This window comes from Pseudophryne corroboree, chromosome 11 (assembly GCF_028390025.1).
Source record: "Pseudophryne corroboree isolate aPseCor3 chromosome 11, aPseCor3.hap2, whole genome shotgun sequence".
Lineage (NCBI taxonomy): Eukaryota > Metazoa > Chordata > Amphibia > Anura > Myobatrachidae > Pseudophryne > Pseudophryne corroboree.
Window position 1 is genome coordinate 40,289,876 of NC_086454.1, and position 22,967 is coordinate 40,312,842.

Below are 22,967 nucleotides of genomic sequence, written 5' to 3' on the forward strand. Positions count from 1 at the left end.
TTCTGGCCCTTAGGGCTGCTGGGAGCTGTAGTTTATTGAGTGCATCTTCTTCCCTGTAATGTGGCGCGTTGGGACACCGGCGCCAGGGGCGTATCTACCCATTGGCCAGGATGGCACTCGCCAGGGGCACCGGCAGAAGAGGGGTGCCGCCTGGAGTTGCCACCCGCGGCCAAGGGGTAGATTTACATAGACTAAGCACTAGGCAGTTACCTGTTCATACCGGAGACATGCAGCACAGCAGTCACTCAGTGTAATTAGCACCGATGTCCGGCACCGCACTTCAGTGAAGTAGCTCTAAAACTACAACTCCCAGCAGCCCTTGCTGCCGGGAGCTCCTGAAAGCAAAGGCTGCTGGGAGCTGTAGTCTTATTTAAAGCTGCTTCACTGAAGTGCGGTGCCGGACATTGGCGCTAGTTACACCGAGTGACTGCTGGCATGTCTCCGGTACGAACAGGTAACTGCCTAGTGCCTACCCTATGTAACTTACCCTAACCCTTCCAGGAAGTGTGCAATGGAACGAAAGGAAGTTCCAGACCAGGAATAGGACAAATATGGGGCAATTAAGTCAGTTGAACTTGTCTTGGGTGCAAAGTGAGGGAGGTGCAACTTAGCGTTCTCTGGAAGCTGCTAGTATGACATTCTTAGATTTTTTTTTTTGTCTTCTAGCTTTTTTTTTATTACTTTCAGGAAGGAGCCTGTCTGTAGCAGATATGCTACCTGTGTTCCACAGGCAGAAGTCATTACTGCTACAGTGCTACTGCCCAATTTACTGTGTTGTCCTATTAGCAGGGGTTAAAGTGAGCTGGAATGGGGCGGAACTGCGTTCCGTCAGTTCCGCCTCCTCCGGCTCACCTCACCCGATGTGTGCCGATGCCGCAGGGAGATGCCGGGAGCTCGCTGAGATTGTGCTATCAGCGGCGTCCGGCTCTCCCTGCACAGTGGAAGCCGGTGGCTGGAGCTCACTACTGAGCTCCGGCTTCCGGCTCCCGGCTCTGTCAATGCGCGCTAATAGAGAGACGCGTCATGACGTCTCTCATAGTGCTGGGGAGCAGAGTGAAGCGGACGCCAGGAGGATCACAGCGGGAGCGGGGATTGGTAAGTATGGTGGGTTTTTGTGAGGGGGGGTTTTAAACGTGTGACTACTACTAGGGGCATAACTACAGGGGGCATTACTATTGAGGGCTAAACTACAAGGGGGCTAATCTACTGGGGGCGTTACTACTTGGGGCAAACTACTGGGGACAAAACTACATGGGGCTAAACTACAGGGGCTAACTACAAGGGGGCAAGCTACTGGGGGCATTACTACTGGGGGCAAACTACATGGGGCAAACTACATGGGGCATAACTACAGGGGCACATTACTACTGGGGGCATAACTACAGGGGGGCATTACTACTTGGGGCAAACTACATGGGGCTAAACGACTGGGGGCATTACTATAGGTGACATTACTACTGGGGGCAATACTACACAGGGGCATTACCATTAAGGGCATTACTAATGGGGGCACTACTAATGAGGGCATTGCAAAGGGGGCACTTCATAAGGGGCATCACTCCTGGGGACATAAGGGGCACTACTACTGGGGGCATTGCATAAGGGGCACCACTACTATGGGCTCTATATAAGGGGCACTACCACTGTGGGCACTATAGTACAGTGGACATTGCATAAGGAGCACTACTACTGTGGGCATTATGTGTATTATGGGGTGCTACCACTGTGGGCATTATGTGTATTATGGGGTGCTACTACTGTGGGCAATGTATAAGAGGTGCTACTGCAGTGGGCATTATGTGTATTACGGGGTGCTACTACTGTGGGCATTATGTGTATTAGGGGTGCTACTACTGTGGGCATTATTACTATTTTGTGACCACGCCCCTTTTTTAGACCAAGCCCCCTTTTGTGGGGGCGCCTATGGCGCGCGCAATACCTTTATTGCATGGGCGCCGGGGGTAAGGGGGGGGGGGGGTGAGTTCCACCACCTCTCTAGGACCACTTTAAGCACTGCCTATTAGTGTACTCAATGTTGTTTCAGTGAAGTGACAGCATGTGTGTCCAAAAGCGTAAAGGAGGGCGTGCACTGCTATCAGTTATGAGTTTACAAACTGGGGTGAAAGAAATAAAATGGGCATGGAAAATAAAAACAGAGAGAACAAAATTATTAATAAAGAACAGTGGCGTAACTACCATAGGTGCAGGGGATGCAGTTGCTATGGGGCCCAGGCAGTCACAGGGGTCCTGGACCCACCGCTTCCCCTACACCAAGTCAGTCACGCTGCTGCAGTACAGTGCTCCTGCTCCTCTCCCTGCCGGTGTGTACGTAGCAGAGCGCTGGGAGCAGTACAGGCAGCGGTGACATCAGAGCCAGTACAGTAGACGGAGAGGGGGGGGGAGGGGCAGCACTGTCCTTACCGGCGTTGCGCAGCTCCTCGTGCAGTGCACCTCCTTCCCCGGTACCAGCCGCAGCAGTGCAGCACTTCTCCGTCATGGAGGGGCTGTGACACAGAGACAGAGCCCGGCGTAGCAGCAGGTGGATGGCGGCTTCCAAGGAGCAGCTGAACGAGCTGTGGCTGCTCTACTTCACCAAGCACCGACCTGAATGTGCACACTACACACCTGGGGGGCCACACCAGCATATAGACATGTGGATTGGGGGGGCCACACCTGAACACACACATCTGGAGGCCACACCGTTACACACATCGGGGACTGGGGACCATACTTGCACATACACACACACACACACTTGGGGGCCCCACACCTACAAACTCACATACATACACACACCTGGGAGACAGAGGGGCCACACCTGCACACACACCTGTAATGACACCTATATACACACATACACACAACCCCAGGCCACACCTGCTGTGTGCCAGGGTCAGTATGGAGTAATACACACCTCCTCTAGGGGTAGGGCTGTAATGCCGACGCTTGGTATTCAGGAGGGCAGCATCCCGACCCAGGATCCCGGCAACCAGAATGCTGGCGTGGGGGAGGGCGAGAGCAAAGGAGCCCCTTGTGGGCTCGCTACTTTCGCAACAGGATCTATTCCCACTCTGTGGGTGTCAAGGATACCCACGAGTGGGAATAGTCCCTGTGTGTCGGCATTCCGGCTGCCAACATTGTAAGTGGTCAGGATTACGGCATCGGTTTCCTGACCGCCGGGATCCCAACCGCCAATAAAGCAACTACATCCCGTCCTCTATTTGTGTCTTTCACCGAAACCAATACCTACTACTGAGCTGAGTGACCACTCGCACTCAGGACACTTATAGCAGTGCTGCAGTGAGTGGGCCAGGCAAGCAACCCCAGATCAGTGCTACCATCCCCTGTCCCAGCCTAGTGCCTCCCCATCTAACCAACCCTCACCTATCCCAGTGTCTACCCCTCCACCATCCCAATGTCTCTCACCTTGTTAGTCCAGTGTATCCCCCCTTCCCTCCCCAATCGGCCAATGTCCCCCAAGCCACTGCCCCCCCCCACCTAACCCCCACAGCCAGTACGGTATATATATATATATATATATATACACACACACAGACACACATGTGGCGTAACATGTATAAGGGGTACTACTGTGTGGCATAACCTGTATAAGGGATACTACTGTGTGGCGTAATGTGAGCAAGGGGCACTACCATGTGGTGTCATTTGAATTGTGGGTACTATTGTGTGGCCACACTCTTTTTTGGCCTTCCCCAGTTTAAATATGGGTAGGGGGGCGCCAGTCCCTTACTTTGCCAGGGGCGCTCCCACCCCTAGATACACCCCTGTTATGCACTTGCTAATGCCGTCAGCCCGCCAGGACCCATAGCACATGACATCGCTGTGTACACACCAGGGGCGGATTGGCCCACTGGGACACCTGGATGGTTTGCCGGAGGGCCGTGCCCCATCCTCTCGTTAGTGGTGTCCCCTCAGTGGCCAGATACCCCCTCTCCGCTGGCCTGGCTGCCGCAATAGGATCAGCCAGTATTCAACTACATACACTGACACTGGTCCGAGTGCTGTAATTGTAATTCTGTCCCCAGTACAGTGCACTAAGGTCAGGGGGCTGGGGACATTTTACTGAAGCCCAAAATCATATTAAAGTGGTTGGTGACTGTCTTAGGGAAAATGACAGCTGGAGATGGAGACAAAAAGGCCGTGCAGTTTTATCTCTAGCACGCAGAGCAGTTATAGATGTACCACGAATAGAGCGAGTTAGTGTAGCTGGCGCCCGGGGCCGGCCCTAGACCTTGTGGCGCCCAGGGCGAAAGTTTCCTTTGGTGCAGGTGCTGCTCAGCATCTGTTTATGTGTCAGTATGAGTGTCGGCATCTGTGTGTCTTCATCACTATCTGTGTGTCATCATCTCAGCATCAGTCTGTGTCAGTGTCTGTCACACCGTCAGCGTCCGTGCGTGTCACTGTGTCATTGTCTGTAATATAGACACATATACAAAAAATACAAAATATCTATCTATTTATGTATCCATATACCACACACAGACGCACTATATGTACATACATACTCTATGAAAAGGTGCTCCCCTCCCTCTTCCCTGTAGGGAGGGCATTGGACAGCGGTGGGGTTGCAGGGGGGCTTTTGACTCAGTGACCGCGGCAGGTGGTTTTCCTGCTGGGTTACCCGGCTCTTCGGTGACAGGGACATACAGAAAAGCGTCAACGCAGCACATGCGTAATGATGGCAATACAGCATGGACCACAGGGCTGGGCAAAGTGATGGGGTATAAGGAGGGGGAAGGGCTTAAATTGAGCAGTTGGAGCATTTACTTTATAAAGCAATATTGGCACTGCGGCCCTGTTTTTGTGTCCCTGACCCTTGCGGCCCCCCTGAACCTCAGGGCCCCTGTCAAAGTCGGAAAAATATCATGCTACACGTTGCCATATATTCACCCCATGCGCTTGCCCGCTGCACATGCACATTCTCTCCCGTGCGTGCGCATATTCGCAGTTGCGTGACGGCGCCTCCACGGGCGTGCGCTCGGGCGCGTGGTATGTGCATTTACGGTAGAGTTTGTGTGCGTCTAGCGGGCGACTCAATCGTTACATAGTAAATCCAAATAGTATGTTTTATAGATAATGTTCCCCTTGATGATAACTGTAAGTTTGTTTATTGTAACTGGTCCCTGGACAGAGGAATTCCTCTTTGCATGATACGAAGGGTCAGACAGGGTTTGAGCAGTGGTGTTTGGTACCTAACTAAAGAACATTTTATTAGAAACAATCCGGTGCTGGTTAGGTAAAGATTAATCGCTCCTGCGTATAGTTATGTCTATTAGCAGTTTCTGGACATTTACTATATTTGCGGTTCATTATCCATGCGGCGGGAATCCTGAGATTCCCTCCCACCTGAGCAGTTCGATATAGTCACAGCCCACCTGTTCAAACTAACCTATGACCTTTTGTTATAATGCGGGGAGACATTCCTGTGCCCAATGAACAATGAGATTATAGGTCCCTTTGTAGTGTACTGTACGCAGTGTATATAAGAACAACCAGCCTGGCCAGCTCAGTCTTCTCTCCACAACGGTTTTCATCATTGACTAACTAGAGAGCTGGTACCAGGACTGCGCAGCGATCGTTCCCCGGTGTGTAAGTTCTTCTCTGTAACCAACTTATTCTCTGACTGTATTTTGCCACGTTCTCTTTCTCTCTCTCATTGTATGTTATTGTTTGCGATTGTGCCGCTATTGTATATTTATGTGTAGTTATTCTGCTTAGATATTGATGTTAGTCTGTAGTGTATGAACTGTTAACTGTTTTCCCCTTTTTACATAGCTAAATATTGTTAGTAAAGGTGTTGGAACCTTAGCAAGGTATTGTGTGTTTATTACATTGCTGAGGGTATTCGGAGCGTCTCAATCGCTCAAGCAGCTTTAGTATTAACAAGGTTAAGCAGCGTTATATCGCTACAGTATTTCAGTAGTAAGGTTTACAGTACAAACTCAATCTTTCAGTGTGTTGCATACAAGGTTTACTGAGTGTCATCCCGTGAGCGTCTGCGCCGCTCGTGTTCCCCTCGTGGTCACGAGCGTCCGCTACGCTGTTTGCGTAGCATTACGGTAGTCGGCCGCCTATAGCGTGTTCGACACCAAGCGTTAAGCTGTGAGCGAGCGTGCCGCATGTGCGTCTCGACCACGGCTAAGCGTCTGCTACGCTAAGTGCGTACCCTTACGGTACCCCATACGCCAATTGCGTACTGAGTCTCTTACCCACATATAGTGAATATTATAAGGTAATAAATCGGCATTATCAATTGGGGCCTCGTCCGTCCTCCACATATCCGCACTAGCGAACACAGACTTTATCTGTCAGCAAGGGCGGGAAGGCAGTATCCCTTCGTATCCGTATTGGTGGTGAGGGATACAGTAGTGCTGACTAGATAAGCGTCTGTTACGCTACGCTGTAGGAGTGCTGGTGGAATCCGGAAGGTGGAAGGTAAGAACAAAACGCTATTGTCTTTTTAAACTGTTTTATTTCTGTTTGATACACATTGCGTACACACGAACGCACGCACGCACGCACACACCCGTATTTCTTTTCATTCGTGTATTTTCACATCTCACCTTCCTGCTTGCCATTTATAATTGATAACGTGCTGAGAAAGATTTGTTGCTATTGGTAGTTAAAAGTAAAAATAATACGTTAAGGGGTAATTTGTAAAACACGCACACGGCTTTACCTAAAGATACAAGGAAAGATCTGTGTGGTGTTCAGTAGATGATTACAGTTAAAGATCATCTACATTGATATAAACGTGTTAGTTGTATTTCTGTGGATATACCTGGCTTGCGTACATGTGTCTCTAACAAAGGGCGGGACTAGCGTACGCGACGCAAGGGCCGATGCACGGAGCGTATATTATGCAACGGAGCGTCTGGGTACGCCCACATAATACAAATCACACGATAGTATTGTTTTAGTAGGCGATACGGAGGCAACGCGATAATAGCGCAAAATCAATCTCAGTGTCCAAAATTTTAAGCTAATAGATCCTTCTCTAGTTGCAACTCCTCTGGGATTGGACTACTGCCTGTATGAAAGGAATTTCTGTACAGAAAGATTAGAGTGTATATGAATGAACAGGAGTGAGTGTGTAAATAAAGGTATTATTTTGTGAACCCAGAAATCGGGATCCCGTCGGAGACCACATCAGGTGAGTGGACACTTGGTGGCGTGGGACTGGCTTGCCCGCGTTAACATTATACAAGGAAAAAGGAGCAAGTAGTATCCGCAGACAAAAGGACTGCGAAGGTTTAAGCGCAGCCCGGGGGGGTTTGCGTAGTACCCATATAGATTGAGCTCCGGCTGAAGGTTTCGCAGCCTAAACAACCGATTCCGTTGGTCGTATAGCGTATAAATATTAAGTTACTTATGCGCAGTGCGACTGGACCGCACGTAATTGTGTGCATTAGTTTCTTACCTTGATACCCATTAAAATTTACTGTGGGATCATAAACGCTATTTGTACATTCTAACGTGATTTGTGTAGGTTTTTGTTATTTTAAGGGAGTTTCGCTGTTCACTCAGGAAATCTCCAACAACCAATACTTACTGGGGAGAGTAGCATACTCCCACACGCCCCAGTAAATAGAGGTTACAAAAAGTTCCCGCGAATTGGGTACGACCAGTGGTGGCCACGTTGCTGGAACTCGTATTGGCCAATTGGGGCGTAGAGTGAGTGAAAGCACTAGTTGAACTTTCACCGTCGCCTTACCGCGGGCAACCTTGGTTTGTTTTGTAAGAATTCTCTGAAACAGCGATATCTGCAAACGATGGGGGCCAATTGCTCAAAGAAGGGACGTCCAACAAGGGTTCACGTTGGTATTTGTTGGCCCAAAGGGTCAGCACGGTATATAATGTGTGAAAAATCACACACACAGGTCAAAGAATGGGAACGAATGACTGAGGATGATGGGGAACAGTCTCCCCGGGTAGGCAGTTTGAACACTGAGGTATTGCAAAATCTAAAAAGAAGGATAGGTCTCATTAAATCTGCAAAGAGACGAACCAGACATTATGATTGTTTACAGTTATGGCAACGGAAAGGTGAGAGACAAGGAGGATTAGCTTACACAGCTGACTCTCACTGTGGTAAGAAAAATATGGCAACAAGAGAGAAGGTGGTTACAGAGAGTGGCACACTGGTGTATGATAAAAATGCACTTAGCAACTGTATTATTGATGATAAAAGTAACAAATGTAACAATGATAAAAGTAACAAATGTAACAATGATAAAAGTAACAAATGTAACAAAGATAAAAGTAAAACTGTTAAATGTACAACTGTTAACCCGTGCAAGTTGCACTCCATGTTAAACTTCCCTCAGGATTACCAGCAAGAAAGTGAGCCCAGCACGATGTCGGCACCTTTTCCAGCAGCCATCATACAAGACATCCAGGTGGACGCGACCAAATCGGTAAAGGCAGTAATCAAACCCCCTAACGGAGGGTCAGGTGAGGTCGTGTCCACAGGTACGTACGGTGTTATATATCACGCACAAACAAATGTACCTCATATTGTAGAACCAACACAAGATGATGTAATTGAATTTAATCCTGTCAGGGTGATCACAGTCCCCAATGGGAAGACTGACGCTCAGGGAATCATTCCCGTCAGGGACAGTGCAATGCGCCGTCCCTGGTCCCGGATGGAATTGAGAGCAATTATGTCTGAATTCCCTGATCCTAGGACAGATCTAGTTGCATGTCAGAGGTTCATTAAAGAACTAGGAAACTCCACAGAACCCACCAACAAAGGTTGGCGGACAGTGCTGAGGGCATGTTTGCCCTCCAGTGTTGACCCTGCAAAATGTATTACTGATTGTAAATTAGACACAGAAGTACCTCAAACGGAGGAACACATTCAGGAATGTATTAAGCAGATCAACCGACAGTTAGGAAAATATTTCCCAGCTGTTGTCGAGTGGAACATCAAAAGACACCTGGAGTCACAGGGCAGTAAGCAAACGACAATCAGTAGACAAGCCCTGACAACGAAGCCACACCAGCTTAAGACCCAAACCCCTGTGAGAAATTCAAATGTGGTGTCAAAGTCAGAAAAATATCACTATGCACACTGCCATATTTGCACCTCATACATGTCCGCGCTGCGCATGCGGGCGCTCTCCCGTGCGTGCGCATACCCGCTGTTACGTGCACCCGCAGGCGCACTGTATGCGCATTTACGGTAGAGTTTCTGTGTGCCCAGCGTGCGACTCAATCGTTACATAATTCAACCATATAATGTATTTTATAAGTTAATATTCCCCTGAGTCCAACAGGTATCAGTGGGTCTCAAATGGCTCTTTGACCTTAGAGATCCCCCAAACAATAGTTTGCATGTTGTGAGGGCTTCACATCTTCATATGCATAGCTAAAGCACAGGAATAGTAATTGAAGATTAATTGTATTCCGAATCAGTATCTTTCCCGCAGACAGAGTACAATAGCCTTTAATTACACTGAGCTTTGAGACTCAATGAGGAGGGCCAACACCTGTGTTTACGAAATGGGGCTGGATTTGTATACAGAAGAATGATTGCTGAGATGTCATTGTCTCAACTGAGAGTGGACAGTGGGACAGTATTCGCCAAACAATAGCTTCCCACAAGACAGGAATGTGTTGGTCATCACCCATTGTTTTGCATAACCAAGGCCACTGATGCAACTGGCTCACATGCTGTGAGGGACACACACACACATCTTGTTGTTGGCACACCCCCACAGCTGGAATGAGGGTATGATATACCCACTGGAGATCACAGGGCTCACTCACTCACTCACACAGCTACCTGACACACAGCAAGCATGGCTGGATCATCACCAGGCTCCTTACGAAAGGCTAAGTACCATAATCTCAATATCTCATGGCTGATTGGCATAGAGTAGTTTTAAATGTGTGTTTTGTGGTGGGGTAGTTGTGGAATGATGGGTAAGCATAGAGTGGTTGGTTTGGAGAAACAAATGGCTTGGGGATGGTGAGGCTTGCGCAGCTGTGTGATTGTAACTTGTTTGTGCTGAATACTCTGTGAAGTCTGTGATGAAGTGGAACATTAGACAACCTGTAGCATAGCATTTGTGGTATTTGTTTGCCTATGGAGATTTAATAAGATGGTTCTAGGAAGTTGGATTGAAATTGTGAAAGGTGATTTAGATTGTTTGGAATTGTAAAATCAGAACATATGCATTGTTTTGAGGCTTGGACATTTTGGAATAAAATGGAGTCTTGTGTTTTCTGCTATGTGATTGTGGTGTAGTAGAGAGTGCCATGTGTTTGGACCTGCAAATCTAAAATGGCTGCTGCCGGGTATTTTCCCCTCCCCCTTTCAGCCATGTGGTGTAGTCTTTGGAATCAAGTGGAGTTTTCCCAAAATGGAGTCTAGCTTCTGCCCCATGCGGCATTGTAGGGACAATTGTGTTGCTGGGTGTTGTGTATATAGGGACAGGCAGCATGGGTAAGCTCAAGTACTTTCTAAACAAAGATTCTCAGCATTGACTGACTGCGCAGCGATTGTTCCTCACATGTGTAAGTGTTTCTCCGCAATCATATTAATCTTCTTGTTACTCTGAGCCAATCTCTCTCAATCTCTCTCTCTCTCTCTCTCTCCTTCTCTTTCTCTCTTATTTTCCCTTAAATAGTAATTGTATTGTATTGTATTTCCTGTGTAGTTATCTGGTTAGGTAGTCTATGTTATATTGTAGTGTATGACTTGTATTGTGTTAAATTCTTTTGCAAGTATATCATTCATAATATATATTTAGGCGTTGGACCCTGAGCACGGTATCTGTGTATTTCTTATAGTATTAAGTAATCTCAGAGCGTCAGTGACGCTCGAACAGCTTTAAAGGTAATAAGGTTATACTGTGTTGCATCTACACTCTCCCACTACACAGAGGTTTACAGTATAAGTACATTCCTTAAGGTATAGTTAAGGGAGTACCCTTGCGGTACTTTTTACGCCAATTGCGTACTGTGTTCTTTAACCTTTAACGTGTTTTTAATAGGACAAATATTATAGACATTGTCAATTGGGGAGCTCCTCCGGTCTTCACATATCTGCACTAGGTAACTTCAGCAGACATTATCGGTCAGCAAAGAGTGGAAGGTAGTATCCCTCGTTAAACCGTTTGGAGGTCGGGGATACTGCAGTGCTGACCAGATAAGCGCCTGCTTCACTTGGTAAGGAGTGCTGAGGGAATTCGGGAACTGGAAGGTAAGAACAGTACGTTATTGTCTTTGTAAATCTGGTTTTTATTTCTATTTGGTGCCAACTGCACACGCAGATTGGATGGTTTGTCTGTTTAAATAGGTTTAAAATTATTTTTAATCGCTCTGCATAGCGTGATAACTAAAAGGGGCTGGCATGATGATTTTTCTTTGTGACAAAAGGTCTGTCCCCCATTTTGTGTAAACCTCATGGATGGGGGAGGAGCAGCGGCCATTTTGGGAAGGTCAAATTTTTTTTTCCTAAAATGGCTGATTTTCAAGAAATAATCAGCCATCCACTGTCAAAAAGAAATCATCATTTAATGAGTTTTTTTTCAATGCATTTGTTTAGTCCATATCATAGTCAATCATAAGTAGTTCAGATACAGTTTAATAACAGTTAATAATAAATTAAATATTTGATTTAAGAACGATACACAGATAAAACAAAGTTGTTGTTTTTTTTTTTTCTTGGTTTCCTTACCACCCTACTCTGCTTGGTGCAGGATGGCCATTGAAATGCAGATGAACCTGTGTGACTGGTTAGGTTCCCTAGCAGTGTTGAAATAAATCGCCTTTTACAGAGTTACTGTAGTTAAAAAGCAATTCATATGCAAATTAGAAGCACTGAATAAGGTCTAAATGTCTATATGTCTGTGCTTACATCAATGTATGTTATTAGATTAAATTTAGAATTGCATTTTCATCTGTGTACTTTCACATATCTCACCTTCCTGTTTGCCATTTGCATTGATAAACGTGCTAAAAGAGATTTGCCGCTATTTTATAGTTTAAGAGTAAAGGTAACATAGTTAAAGTATAGACAAACACACAGTTTTTGCCTGGGAGATAAGGCGAAGTCAGTGTGGTGTGCGGTAGATGATCAAGGATCATCTACATTGATAAACATATAAATTGTGTTACGGTGGATCTTTATTTTGCGTACACGTGTCTCTAACAAAAACTGAGATTTGTGCACGCAAACCAAAGGCCGACGCACGCAGCGTAAATTACGCAACGGAGCGTCTGGGTACGCCCACGTAACTCAAAACACAAGTTTTTCTCCTCTCCTCTCAACGCGATAAGTAGCGCCACGCGGTAAATAATGCCAGGCGATAAATCGCACAAATCTAGTTTTACATTCCAAATTTAAATTAACACAGGCCTGGCCAACCTGTGGCTCTCCAGATGTTGTAAAACCACACATCCCAGCATGCCCTGCCACAACGTTTGCATTCCCTAATAGCAAAACTGTGGCAGGGCATGCTGGGATTTGTAGTTTCACAACAGCTGGAGAGCCACAGGTTGGCCAGGCCTGAATTAACAGATCCTTCTCCTAATTGGTAACACATCTGGTCTAAAGAAAAATTTCTGCGCAGAAATAGAAATAGAAACAAAAGTGTATATGCGGTGAGTGAGTGTTTGTTTTTACAATTTTTAAGGTTGAACCACAAGAAAAGTCGAGTACTCGTGAGGTACATGCGTGTAAGTGACGTACATGGTGGCTAGGGAGGCATCCCTGGTTAAATATACAATTTGAGCATTAGAGTGTAACAGACCAGGAGGTCATACTGTAACAGACCAGGAGGTCATAACAGACCAGCAGGTTCAGGTACAGCAGACAAGGAAGTCCGCTATACAGTCCACAGGCACAACACCAAGAAAGGGTTGGTGCAACACCCATATAGGCCATATAAGCTCTGGCTGAAGGAATTCGCAGCCGAAATTTTCGATTCCGTTGGTCGCTCAGTACATAAGATTAGTTGCTTGTGCACTAAATGATTGTACCGCACGTAATTGTGTACATTAGTTAGTAATCTGACCTAGTACCATTAGAGTAAAGGGGTCACAAACGCTATTTGTACATTCTAACGTGATTTGTGTAAATTTTTTTTATTTTAAGGGAAGTTCGCTGCTCACTCAGGAACTATCCAGCAACCAATAGTTACTGGAAAGAGTAAGTGTTCTTCGGATCACCCTCACAGGTTCCAGTAAATAGAGGTTCAGGTCGCAGGGGCCCTAGGTCGAGTACGCCAGCACCATATCGGTGTGATCAAGTCGTATTGGTCGGCGTGGGCGAGTGAGTGGGGTACTCGGTAAACCGCCACCGTCAGCCTATTTTGAACATTTTGGTTTGCGTAAGGGTTGGCTGAATAAAGCAACACTTTCGAACTATGGGGGCCACTTGTTCAGGTAGGGGGCGATCAACCTCGGTTCGGGTTGATTCAGTGAACCGACCAATTGGGTCGGCAAGGTATGTAATGTGTGAGAAATACGGAAGTCACACAGAAAGTTTATGTGATGAATGGGAGAGAATGACTAGACATGACGGGGAGAAATTCCCAAGAGTAGGTAGCTTCAGCCTAGAAGTGTTAACGAATTTAAGGAGAAGGATAGGTCTCATTAAATCAGCAAAGAGACGAATCAAGCATTATGATCATTTGCAGTTATGGCAACAGGAAGGTGAATTACAAAGAGATTTAATTGACTTACCTAACTTTCATCTTGAGAGGAGAGACATGGCAATGGAGAGGATTATGGTTGCAGAGAAATGGCACAATGTTGTACGATAAAAATGCACTTAGTAACTGTTGTGGCCCTCATTCCGAGTTGTTCGCTCGTTCTTTTTCATCGCATCGCAGTGAAAATCCGCTTAGTACGCATGCGCAAAGTTCGCACTGCGACTGCGCCAAGTAACTTTACTATGAAGAAAGTATTTTTACTCACGGCTTTTTCTTCGCTCCGGCGATCGTAATGTGATTGACAGGAAATGGGTGTTACTGGGCGGAAACACGGCGTTTCAGGGGCGTGTGGCTGAAAACGCTACCGTTTCCGGAAAAAACGCAGGAGTGGCCGGAGAAACGGTGGGAGTGCCTGGGCGAACGCTGGGTGTGTTTGTGACGTCAACCAGGAACGACAAGCACTGAACTGATCGCACAGGCAGAGTAAGTCTGGAGCTACTCTGAAACTGCTAAGTAGTTAGTAATCGCATTATTGCGAATACATCGGTCGCAATTTTAAGAAGCTAAGATTCACTCCCAGTAGGCGGCGGCTTAGCGTGTGTAACTCTGCTAAATTCGCCTTGCGACCGATCAACTCGGAATGAGGGCCTGTATTAAAAATGAAAGTGTTAAATGTAATAATGTTTATGAACATGAAAGTGTAAAAATTACAAATGTTAACCTGTGCAAGTCGCACCCCATGTTAAACTTCCCTCAGGATTACCAACAAGAAAGTGAGCCCAGAACGATGTCGGCACCTCTTCCAGAAGCCATCCTACAAGACATCCAGGTGGATGCGACCAAATTGGTAAAGGCAATAATCAAACCCCCTAACGGAGGGTCAGGTGAGGTCGTGTCCACAGGTACGTACAATGTTTTATATCACGCACAAACAAATGTACCCCATATTGTAAGACCAAAACAAGGTGATGTAATTGAGTTTAGTCCTGTCAGGGTGATCACAGTCCCCAATGGGAAGACTGACGATCAGGGAATCATTCCCGTCAAGGACAGTGCAATGCGCCATCCCTGGTCCCGGACAGAATTGAGATCAATCATGTCTGATTACCCAGATCCTAGGAAAGATCTAAGTGTATGATCAAAGATTCACAAAAGGTATATGAACCCCCTAGACAACGACATAATCATGGTATCCAAGGAGTCAGAGAAGTACAGGGAAAGCGGTTGATGGTGATGAGCATCCAAGCGTTTGAGGAGGCATCAAATCAACCAAAACCCCAGGCCATTGGCACATGGAGGAACTTAAGGATTTGTGATCTGTGCAAAAGAGAAGGGCATTATGCCAGTAACTGCAACAGCCCACATAAAATCAGACCCCCTAGACATGAAAATGAGCAAAAGTTAGGACACACCAAATTATAATCAGGGATCATATAGGAAGAATTTTGGGCCACACCCATAATATGTGGTCAGGAAAGGTGATCATTAGAACTGATGGTAAGCCTGAGGTAACGGTTAATAAATTGGGAGGTCATTCCCTGAAGACACAGGAATGACCGGGTGAAACGTTGTAAATGTATCTGTGAAATGTTTTCTTTTTCTCTCTCCCCACCTCTGACGATTATTGGTAGGATTCAAACATTGCATATATGCTTGGTCTTTGCAGAAGTCTACCAAACCCCAGCATGACCTATCCGCATCAATGTATCCTGGCCAGATACAGAAAGTGGAGTATGGTGCTGGGGGGAGGGACGGCGCAAAGAAACAATTGGACATGTAGATATGACAGCCTGACGATCTGACAATGTTTAAAAAAAAATGTTTGAAAAATGTTTTTTTTTCTCTTTTCCTATTGTATTGTTGGTTATTGGAGATTTATGTAATATATATATGCATATGAAGTGTTCTCTCTCTCTTTTGTTTTTTTTTTCTCTCTTCTCACTCATGTTTTCATGTTTTAAAGATGGTATGTCACACATCAGTTAGACAAATGGTAATGCAAGATTTTTGCTCCTTACAGAGAGATCGCTGATTTGAAAGAATATTGCATCACCGGAATGTTCGTTTAGAAGACTGAGAGACAGCACCTTTTGAGATGACGACAGAACAAGAAGAACAACAAGACTAGAGAACTAATCATCGTAACAAGTTTCTCTCCCCCTCAAACTGATTTTCTGTACCCCATTACAAATTTCTTCTTTTCTCCTCCTGTAAGACGGACTTGCCCCAAGAGACTGTGATATGGATTTTCATGTTGACCATGATGTTGACCAGAGCAGTCTGTTTCGGTGAGAGTATCAGTGAGGTCGTGAAAGGATCCAGAAAGGTCCTGATGATAAAGATGGAGGTGTAAATTTCCAATAGCAACCCAATCACCAAGCAAAGGCGAGTACCGGAAACGATCTAGCAGCCATGTTATTTGTAAACATTTTTCTTTTAAGGATTATTAGCTGAAGAAAACTGTATCTGTAGGCTCTGTAACAACGTAGTTGAGGATGGGTGCATTAAGAAATGCCAATCCAGTTTTAATATCCATACGGACCGGCATCCATGGAGTGACTATCACTCCTTAGTGGGTAATGTGTTAAATAAAACAGATTGTTGGGTATGCTCTCAAGCACCTCAAGGTCATAGCAAATCAGGGCTAGTACCATTTCCTTTAACGGTAGGGGAGGTACTTGAGCTAAAGGGTGGGAGGCCGGTGGACAGGAGGTTTAATATCTCCAGCCCTCCTAGTTTGAAGCTCCACCAATACCATGTGGATAGGTCCCTATTAGGTTTTAACTAGAGATGAGCGGATTCGGTTTTACTCGGTTTTACTCGGTTCTCAAAACCGAATCTTATTGGCTCACGGATGTCACGTGTTTTGGATAGCCAATAAGATTCGGTTTTGAGAACCGAGTAAAACCGAGTAAAACCGAATCCGCTCATCTCTAGTTTTAACATCTCCAATCCCCGAAAGCCGGGAAATTGGGAAGTGTCATGGAGTAACCAAACCATGACCTTTTCGCATAGAGCAGATAGAAAGCCTACAGATACAGAGCTTATACGCCACATAGCCAGTAGAGGAAAATCTTTCCGATATAGGTATACCTTAGGAAATAGGATTACGAGAGTTGGAGAGGTATCACTAGGATACTGTGCACATATCGTACAAACTGATACGTGTACTAAGCAGATGGGAGAATTAGGATTAGGAGATTTCACATGGAAGATGTGTAACATGGTTATGTCCTACTCCGTCCCATATGTTCTCCCCGATGATGCATATTTCATATGCGGGAGGAAGGCGTATAAGTGGCTTGCCCCAAACTCTGAAGGATTGTGTTATATTGGAAAAGTACTACCTGAGGTAATGAGTCTAAGGAGTGAGGAAACTGTAATCCCAATGGACTTGATTTATGACCCAACGGTAGAAACAATGATGTAATGAAAATGCGATTATACGGTCCGTTTCTTTCACCTGTTTTTCCGTTTTCCTCCAAGGTAAAAAGACCCACTTGGACGAGGAATTTGATGAGCCGATATACAGACAACAGATGGATTAAAGAAGAAGTTCTGACAACCTTATACACAGATTTTTGATGAACTATGCCATGGATCCCCAGTTTCCCTAGAAATTTTAAAATTACGCTAGCCCAACACTTTTGTAAATCTATGGACATTGACAGCTTTTGCTCGCACCTAATGGGCAAAAGCACAAAGAAGACTGCATTCAACAGACACCGAACAAGACCTCAATCGACGAATGTTCATTAACCTGACATAGAATACCACTGCATTTACCGTAATTATGTCTTATCTTCATCTCTACAACCCTCAGGTAATTATACACATAGTCGATAGGGAATACAGGCACAGATATCAGCAAGCACATATTCCCCCATTCATGTATCATCAACTAAAATGTGCTCCCCCATTTTGTTACAACCACAGCCGAAAAGAGCTCGGTAAAGTTTGACAGCCCATCCACAGACCCGTACCACGGGATAAGAAGGAATTCAAATGTATACTTCGCAATACCTCGAAGCTTGATTTAAAACACGTACGGCACGATGATACATGACCCCCCAAACATGGATTCATACACACATGCTTTTGCTATCTCACTAGGTCATACCCTTTTCACACCTTCTCTTTCTCCTCCCCAACCCAACCATGGAAATGTATTTACACTTGACATATATTTTTCTCCTTTTGAAATGTTTTAGGAAGTGGCAGTTATTGTTGACTGCCAAAGAGTGGACTGTCAAAGTCAGAAAAATATCACTATGCACACTGCCATATTTGCACCTCATACATGTCCGCGCTGCGCATGCGGGCGCTCTCCCGTGCGTGCGCATACCCGCTGTTACGTGCACCCGCAGGCGCACTGTATGCGCATTTACGGTAGAGTTTCTGTGTGCCCAGCGTGCGACTCAATCGTTACATAATTCAACCATATAATGTATTTTATAAGTTAATATTCCCCTGAGTCCAACAGGTATCAGTGGGTCTCAAATGGCTCTTTGACCTTAGAGATCCCCCAAACAATAGTTTGCATGTTGTGAGGGCTTCACATCTTCATATGCATAGCTAAAGCACAGGAATAGTAATTGAAGATTAATTGTATTCCGAATCAGTATCTTTCCCGCAGACAGAGTACAATAGCCTTTAATTACACTGAGCTTTGAGACTCAATGAGGAGGGCCAACACCTGTGTTTACGAAATGGGGCTGGATTTGTATACAGAAGAATGATTGCTGAGATGTCATTGTCTCAACTGAGAGTGGACAGTGGGACAGTATTCGCCAAACAATAGCTTCCCACAAGACAGGAATGTGTTGGTCATCACCCATTGTTTTGCATAACCAAGGCCACTGATGCAGCTGGCTCACATGCTGTGAGGGACACACACACACATCTTGTTGTTGACACACCCCCACAGCTGGAATGAGGGTATGATATACCCACTGGAGATCACAGGGCTCACTCACTCACTCACACAGCTACCTGACACACAGCAAGCATGGCTGGATCATCACCAGGCTCCTTACGAAAGGCTAAGTACCATAATCTCAATATCTCATGGCTGATTGGCATAGAGTAGTTTTAAATGTGTGTTTTGTGGTGGGGTAGTTGTGGAATGATGGGTAAGCATAGAGTGGTTGGTTTGGAGAAACAAATGGCTTGGGGATGGTGAGGCTTGCGCAGCTGTGTGATTGTAACTTGTTTGTGCTGAATACTCTGTGAAGTCTGTGATGAAGTGGAACATTAGACAACCTGTAGCATAGCATTTGTGGTATTTGTTTGCCTATGGAGATTTAATAAGATGGTTCTAGGAAGTTGGATTGAAATTGTGAAAGGTGATTTAGATTGTTTGGAATTGTAAAATCAGAACATATGCATTGTTTTGAGGCTTGGACATTTTGGAATAAAATGGAGTCTTGTGTTTTCTGCTATGTGATTGTGGTGTAGTAGAGAGTGCCATGTGTTTGGACCTGCAAATCTAAAATGGCTGCTGCCGGGTATTTTCCCCTCCCCCTTTCAGCCATGTGGTGTAGTCTTTGGAATCAAGTGGAGTTTTCCCAAAATGGAGTCTAGCTTCTGCCCCATGCGGCATTGTAGGGACAATTGTGTTGCTGGGTGTTGTGTATATAGGGACAGGCAGCTCAAGTACTTTCTAAACAAAGCTCAAGTACTTTCTAAACAAAGATTCTCAGCATTGACTGACTGCGCAGCGATTGTTCCTCACATGTGTAAGTGTTTCTCCGCAATCATATTAATCTTCTTGTTACTCTGAGCCAATCTCTCTCAATCTCTCTCTCTCTCTCCTTCTCTTTCTCTTTTATTTTCCCTTAAATAGTAATTGTATTGTATTGTATTTCCTGTGTAGTTATCTGGTTAGGTAGTCTATGTTATATTGTAGTGTATGACTTGTATTGTGTTAAATTCTTTTGCAAGTATATCATTCATAATATATATTTAGGCGTTGGACCCTGAGCACGGTATCTGTGTATTTCTTATAGTATTAAGTAATCTCAGAGCGTCAGTGACGCTCGAACAGCTTTAAAGGTAATAAGGTTATACTGTGTTGCATCTACACTCTCCCACTACACAGAGGTTTACAGTATAAGTACATTCCTTAAGGTATAGTTAAGGGAGTACCCTTGCGGTACTTTTTACGCCAATTGCGTACTGTGTTCTTTAACCTTTAACGTGTTTTTAATAGGACAAATATTATAGACATTGTCAGTGGTAGTTTGTTACCATTGTCACAAAGAGGGACATTTTGCAAGAGATTGTAGATCAAGAAGTAGACAAAAGTCATATCAACCCCCTAGACAACAACATAACCATGGTATCCAAGGAATCAGGGAAGTACAGGGAAAGCGGTTGATGGTGATGAGCACCCAAGCGTTTGAGGAGGCATCAAATCAACCAAGACGCCAGGTAACTGGCACTTGGAGGAAGCCCAAGGTTTGTTATTTGTGTAAAAGGGAAGGGCATTACGCCAGCAACTGTAACAGCCCACATAAAGTCAGACCCCCTAGACAAGAACATGAGCAAAGTCGGGATACACAAAATTGTAATCAGGTACCACATATGTAAAATTTTGATCTACACCCATAAGATGCAGTCAGGAAAGGTGATCATTAGGAATGATAGTAAGCCTGAAGGTACAGTTAATGATGTTAGGAGGTCAGTTCCTTGTAGACACAGGAACGGCCGGGTAAAATGTTGTAATTTATCTATAAATGTTTCTTTTTCCCCATCTCTAACGTTCATCGGCAGAACTCAAACATCACATAGCTACTTGGTCTTTGCAGAAGTCTACCTAACCCCAGTGTGAACTACCGACATCGGTGTGTCCTGGCCAGGCACAAAAGGGTGGAGTGTGGAAATACTGGTGGGGAGGGGACTGCGCAAAGATACCAGTGGATGTGTTGGTGTGACAGCCTGATGGTGAACGGAAGATCTGATAATGTTTTTTTGTTTGTTGTTTAATGAAAAATGTGATGAATTGTTCTCTTTCTCGTTTGTTTTTTTTCCCCTCTTCTCTCTCATGTTCTCATGCTTTAAAGATGGTATGTCACACATCAGTTAGACAAATGGTAATGCAAGATTTTTGCTCCTTACAGAAAGATCACAGATTTGGAAGGAATATTGTATCTGTCACAACTGAGGGCCTGAGCTGACGGGAGGCAGCCTCAGTTGTAGGGGCTGAGATGTACCGGAACCTGGGAGGTTGTATCAGACCCCTGGACATGTAAGTAACATGAATAATAACTGCCCGAAGGCGTGACCACGACAACTTAGATAAAAGTCAATGATGTTTATTATGACAACTCCGCATCACAGCAGCAATAAAAGAAAACGTAAAAGTCAGCAAAGAATAAATACAGTTCCTGAGTACTACAGCATGGCAGGAGCCACAGGGCACTGGTAGTGTGAGATAGTTCTTATGATCTTCTAGATGGAAAGTCCTTACCAGGCCCGGCTGTAGCAATGGAGATAACCCAGGATTGTACCAGCTGGTGTTCCAGGAAGAGCTGGGTTGCTGAAGGTAAAACAGCTGCTGTGGATACTGGCTGGAACCAGACTGTTGTTAGCACGGAGTGGATACTGGCTGGAACCAGTTAAATAATAAATGAACTTTGGGAGCGATGAAATGTGAACTGAAATGTAGAACTTGAGAGCGGAGAAATAATAATTCCGGTGGAGAGTGGTAAAGTGTAGAAAGGACACCGGCCCTTTAAGGGAAGCTGTACTCTGCTGGAAGCTGAGGCTGGAAGCAGGTAGTGTTGTAGCTGGAAACAGATGAATCCACAATGGATTGGAGAGTCAGGCTACACCGCAGGTGGAATGCTGGTGCGGGTCTCTATGGTGGAAGTCTTGAGACAGGAGCTGGAACCTGGAAGACAATCATAGAAGAGAGACAAACAGGAACTAGGTTTGACAACCAAAGCACTCACGTCTTCCTTGCTCAGGTACAGCTTACTTATACCTGCAGCAAGGAAGGGGTTGGCTAGGCAATTATGCAAATCAACAACACAGACAGCAGATTGGTGGAAATGATCAGATGACAGAATCCAAGATGGCTGCGCCCATGCAGACACTTGGAGGGAAGTTTGGTTTGTAATCCATGTGGTCTGGGAAACAGTAATGGCGGCGCCGGCCACCGGAGACAGGAAACGCCAGGCTGATAGATGCACATTTAACCACGCGGGCACAGCGGAGGCCGCGGCTGATGAAAAGACCACTCTGCATGTGGAAACTCAGGAACAGCGGAATCCGGTCCTGGAACGCTGAGCCCGCCTTAGGAGGCATCTGAAGGGTAAGTAATGGCGTCCAGATACCCGGATCGTGACAGCACCCCCCCCCCTTTAGGAGTGGCCCCAGGACACTTCTTAGGCTTTAAAGGAAACTTTGCGTGGAAATTTCGGACCAAGGCAGGAGCATGGACGTCAGAGGCATTGGTCCAAGAGCGTTCTTCAGGACCATAGCCCTTCCAGTCAATGAGATACTGAAGTTGACCGTAACGGTGACGTGAGTCCAGGATCTTGGCCACTTCATACTCAACGCCTCGTTGAGTTTGGACTTTCGGAGTTGGTGGAAGTGAGGAATGAAACCGATTCAAGATTAGCGGTTTCAACAGGGAAACATGGAATGTCCTGGGTATTTTTAAGAAGGGAGGTAACTGGAGTCTGTAAGCAACAGGATTGATGACTTGATCAATTTTAAAAGGACCGATGTAGCGAGGTGCAAACTTCATACTGGGAACTCTTAACCTCAAATTCTTCGTGGATAACCATACCCGATCACCCACCTTGAGAGCAGGAACTGCTCGACGCTTCTTATCCGCAAACTTCTTGTACCTGAACGATGCCTTGAGCAGAGCTGATCGTACGCTCTTCCAGATATTGGCAAACTGATGCAAGGTGATATCCACTGCGGGAACAGAAGTTGCTGGAAGCGGTTGGAACTCAGGGACTTTAGGGTGGAATCCAAAGTTGGTGAAGAATGGTGTTGAGGAAGATGAAGAATGATACTGGTTGTTATGACAGAACTCGGCCCAGGGAAGTAATTGAACCCAGTCATCTTGAGAGGAGGACACATAGATGCGGAGGAAGGCCTCCAAGTCCTGATTCACCCTCTCAGTTTGACCATTGGTCTGAGGATGGTAAGCCGTGGAAAACTTTAACTTGACTTGGAGGACTTGACATAAACTTCGCCAGAATTTGGCTGTGAATTGAACTCCTCGATCTGAGATAATTTCTTCTGGAAGACCGTGGAGTC

At 45.5% G+C, this 22,967-nt stretch overlaps 1 long non-coding RNA gene across 1 annotated transcript in view; it reads left to right on the top strand.

Moving 5' to 3' along the window:
• The window catches only part of LOC134969886 (uncharacterized), a 112,710-nt gene extending 91,781 nt beyond the window's left edge, over positions 1 to 20,929 (top strand). Inside the window, exon 3 of the long non-coding RNA XR_010189546.1 lies at positions 20,810 to 20,929. This is a non-coding gene — a long non-coding RNA (uncharacterized LOC134969886). The remainder of the gene's footprint in view (positions 1 to 20,809) is intronic.
• Positions 20,930 to 22,967: the final 2,038 nt, after the last annotated feature.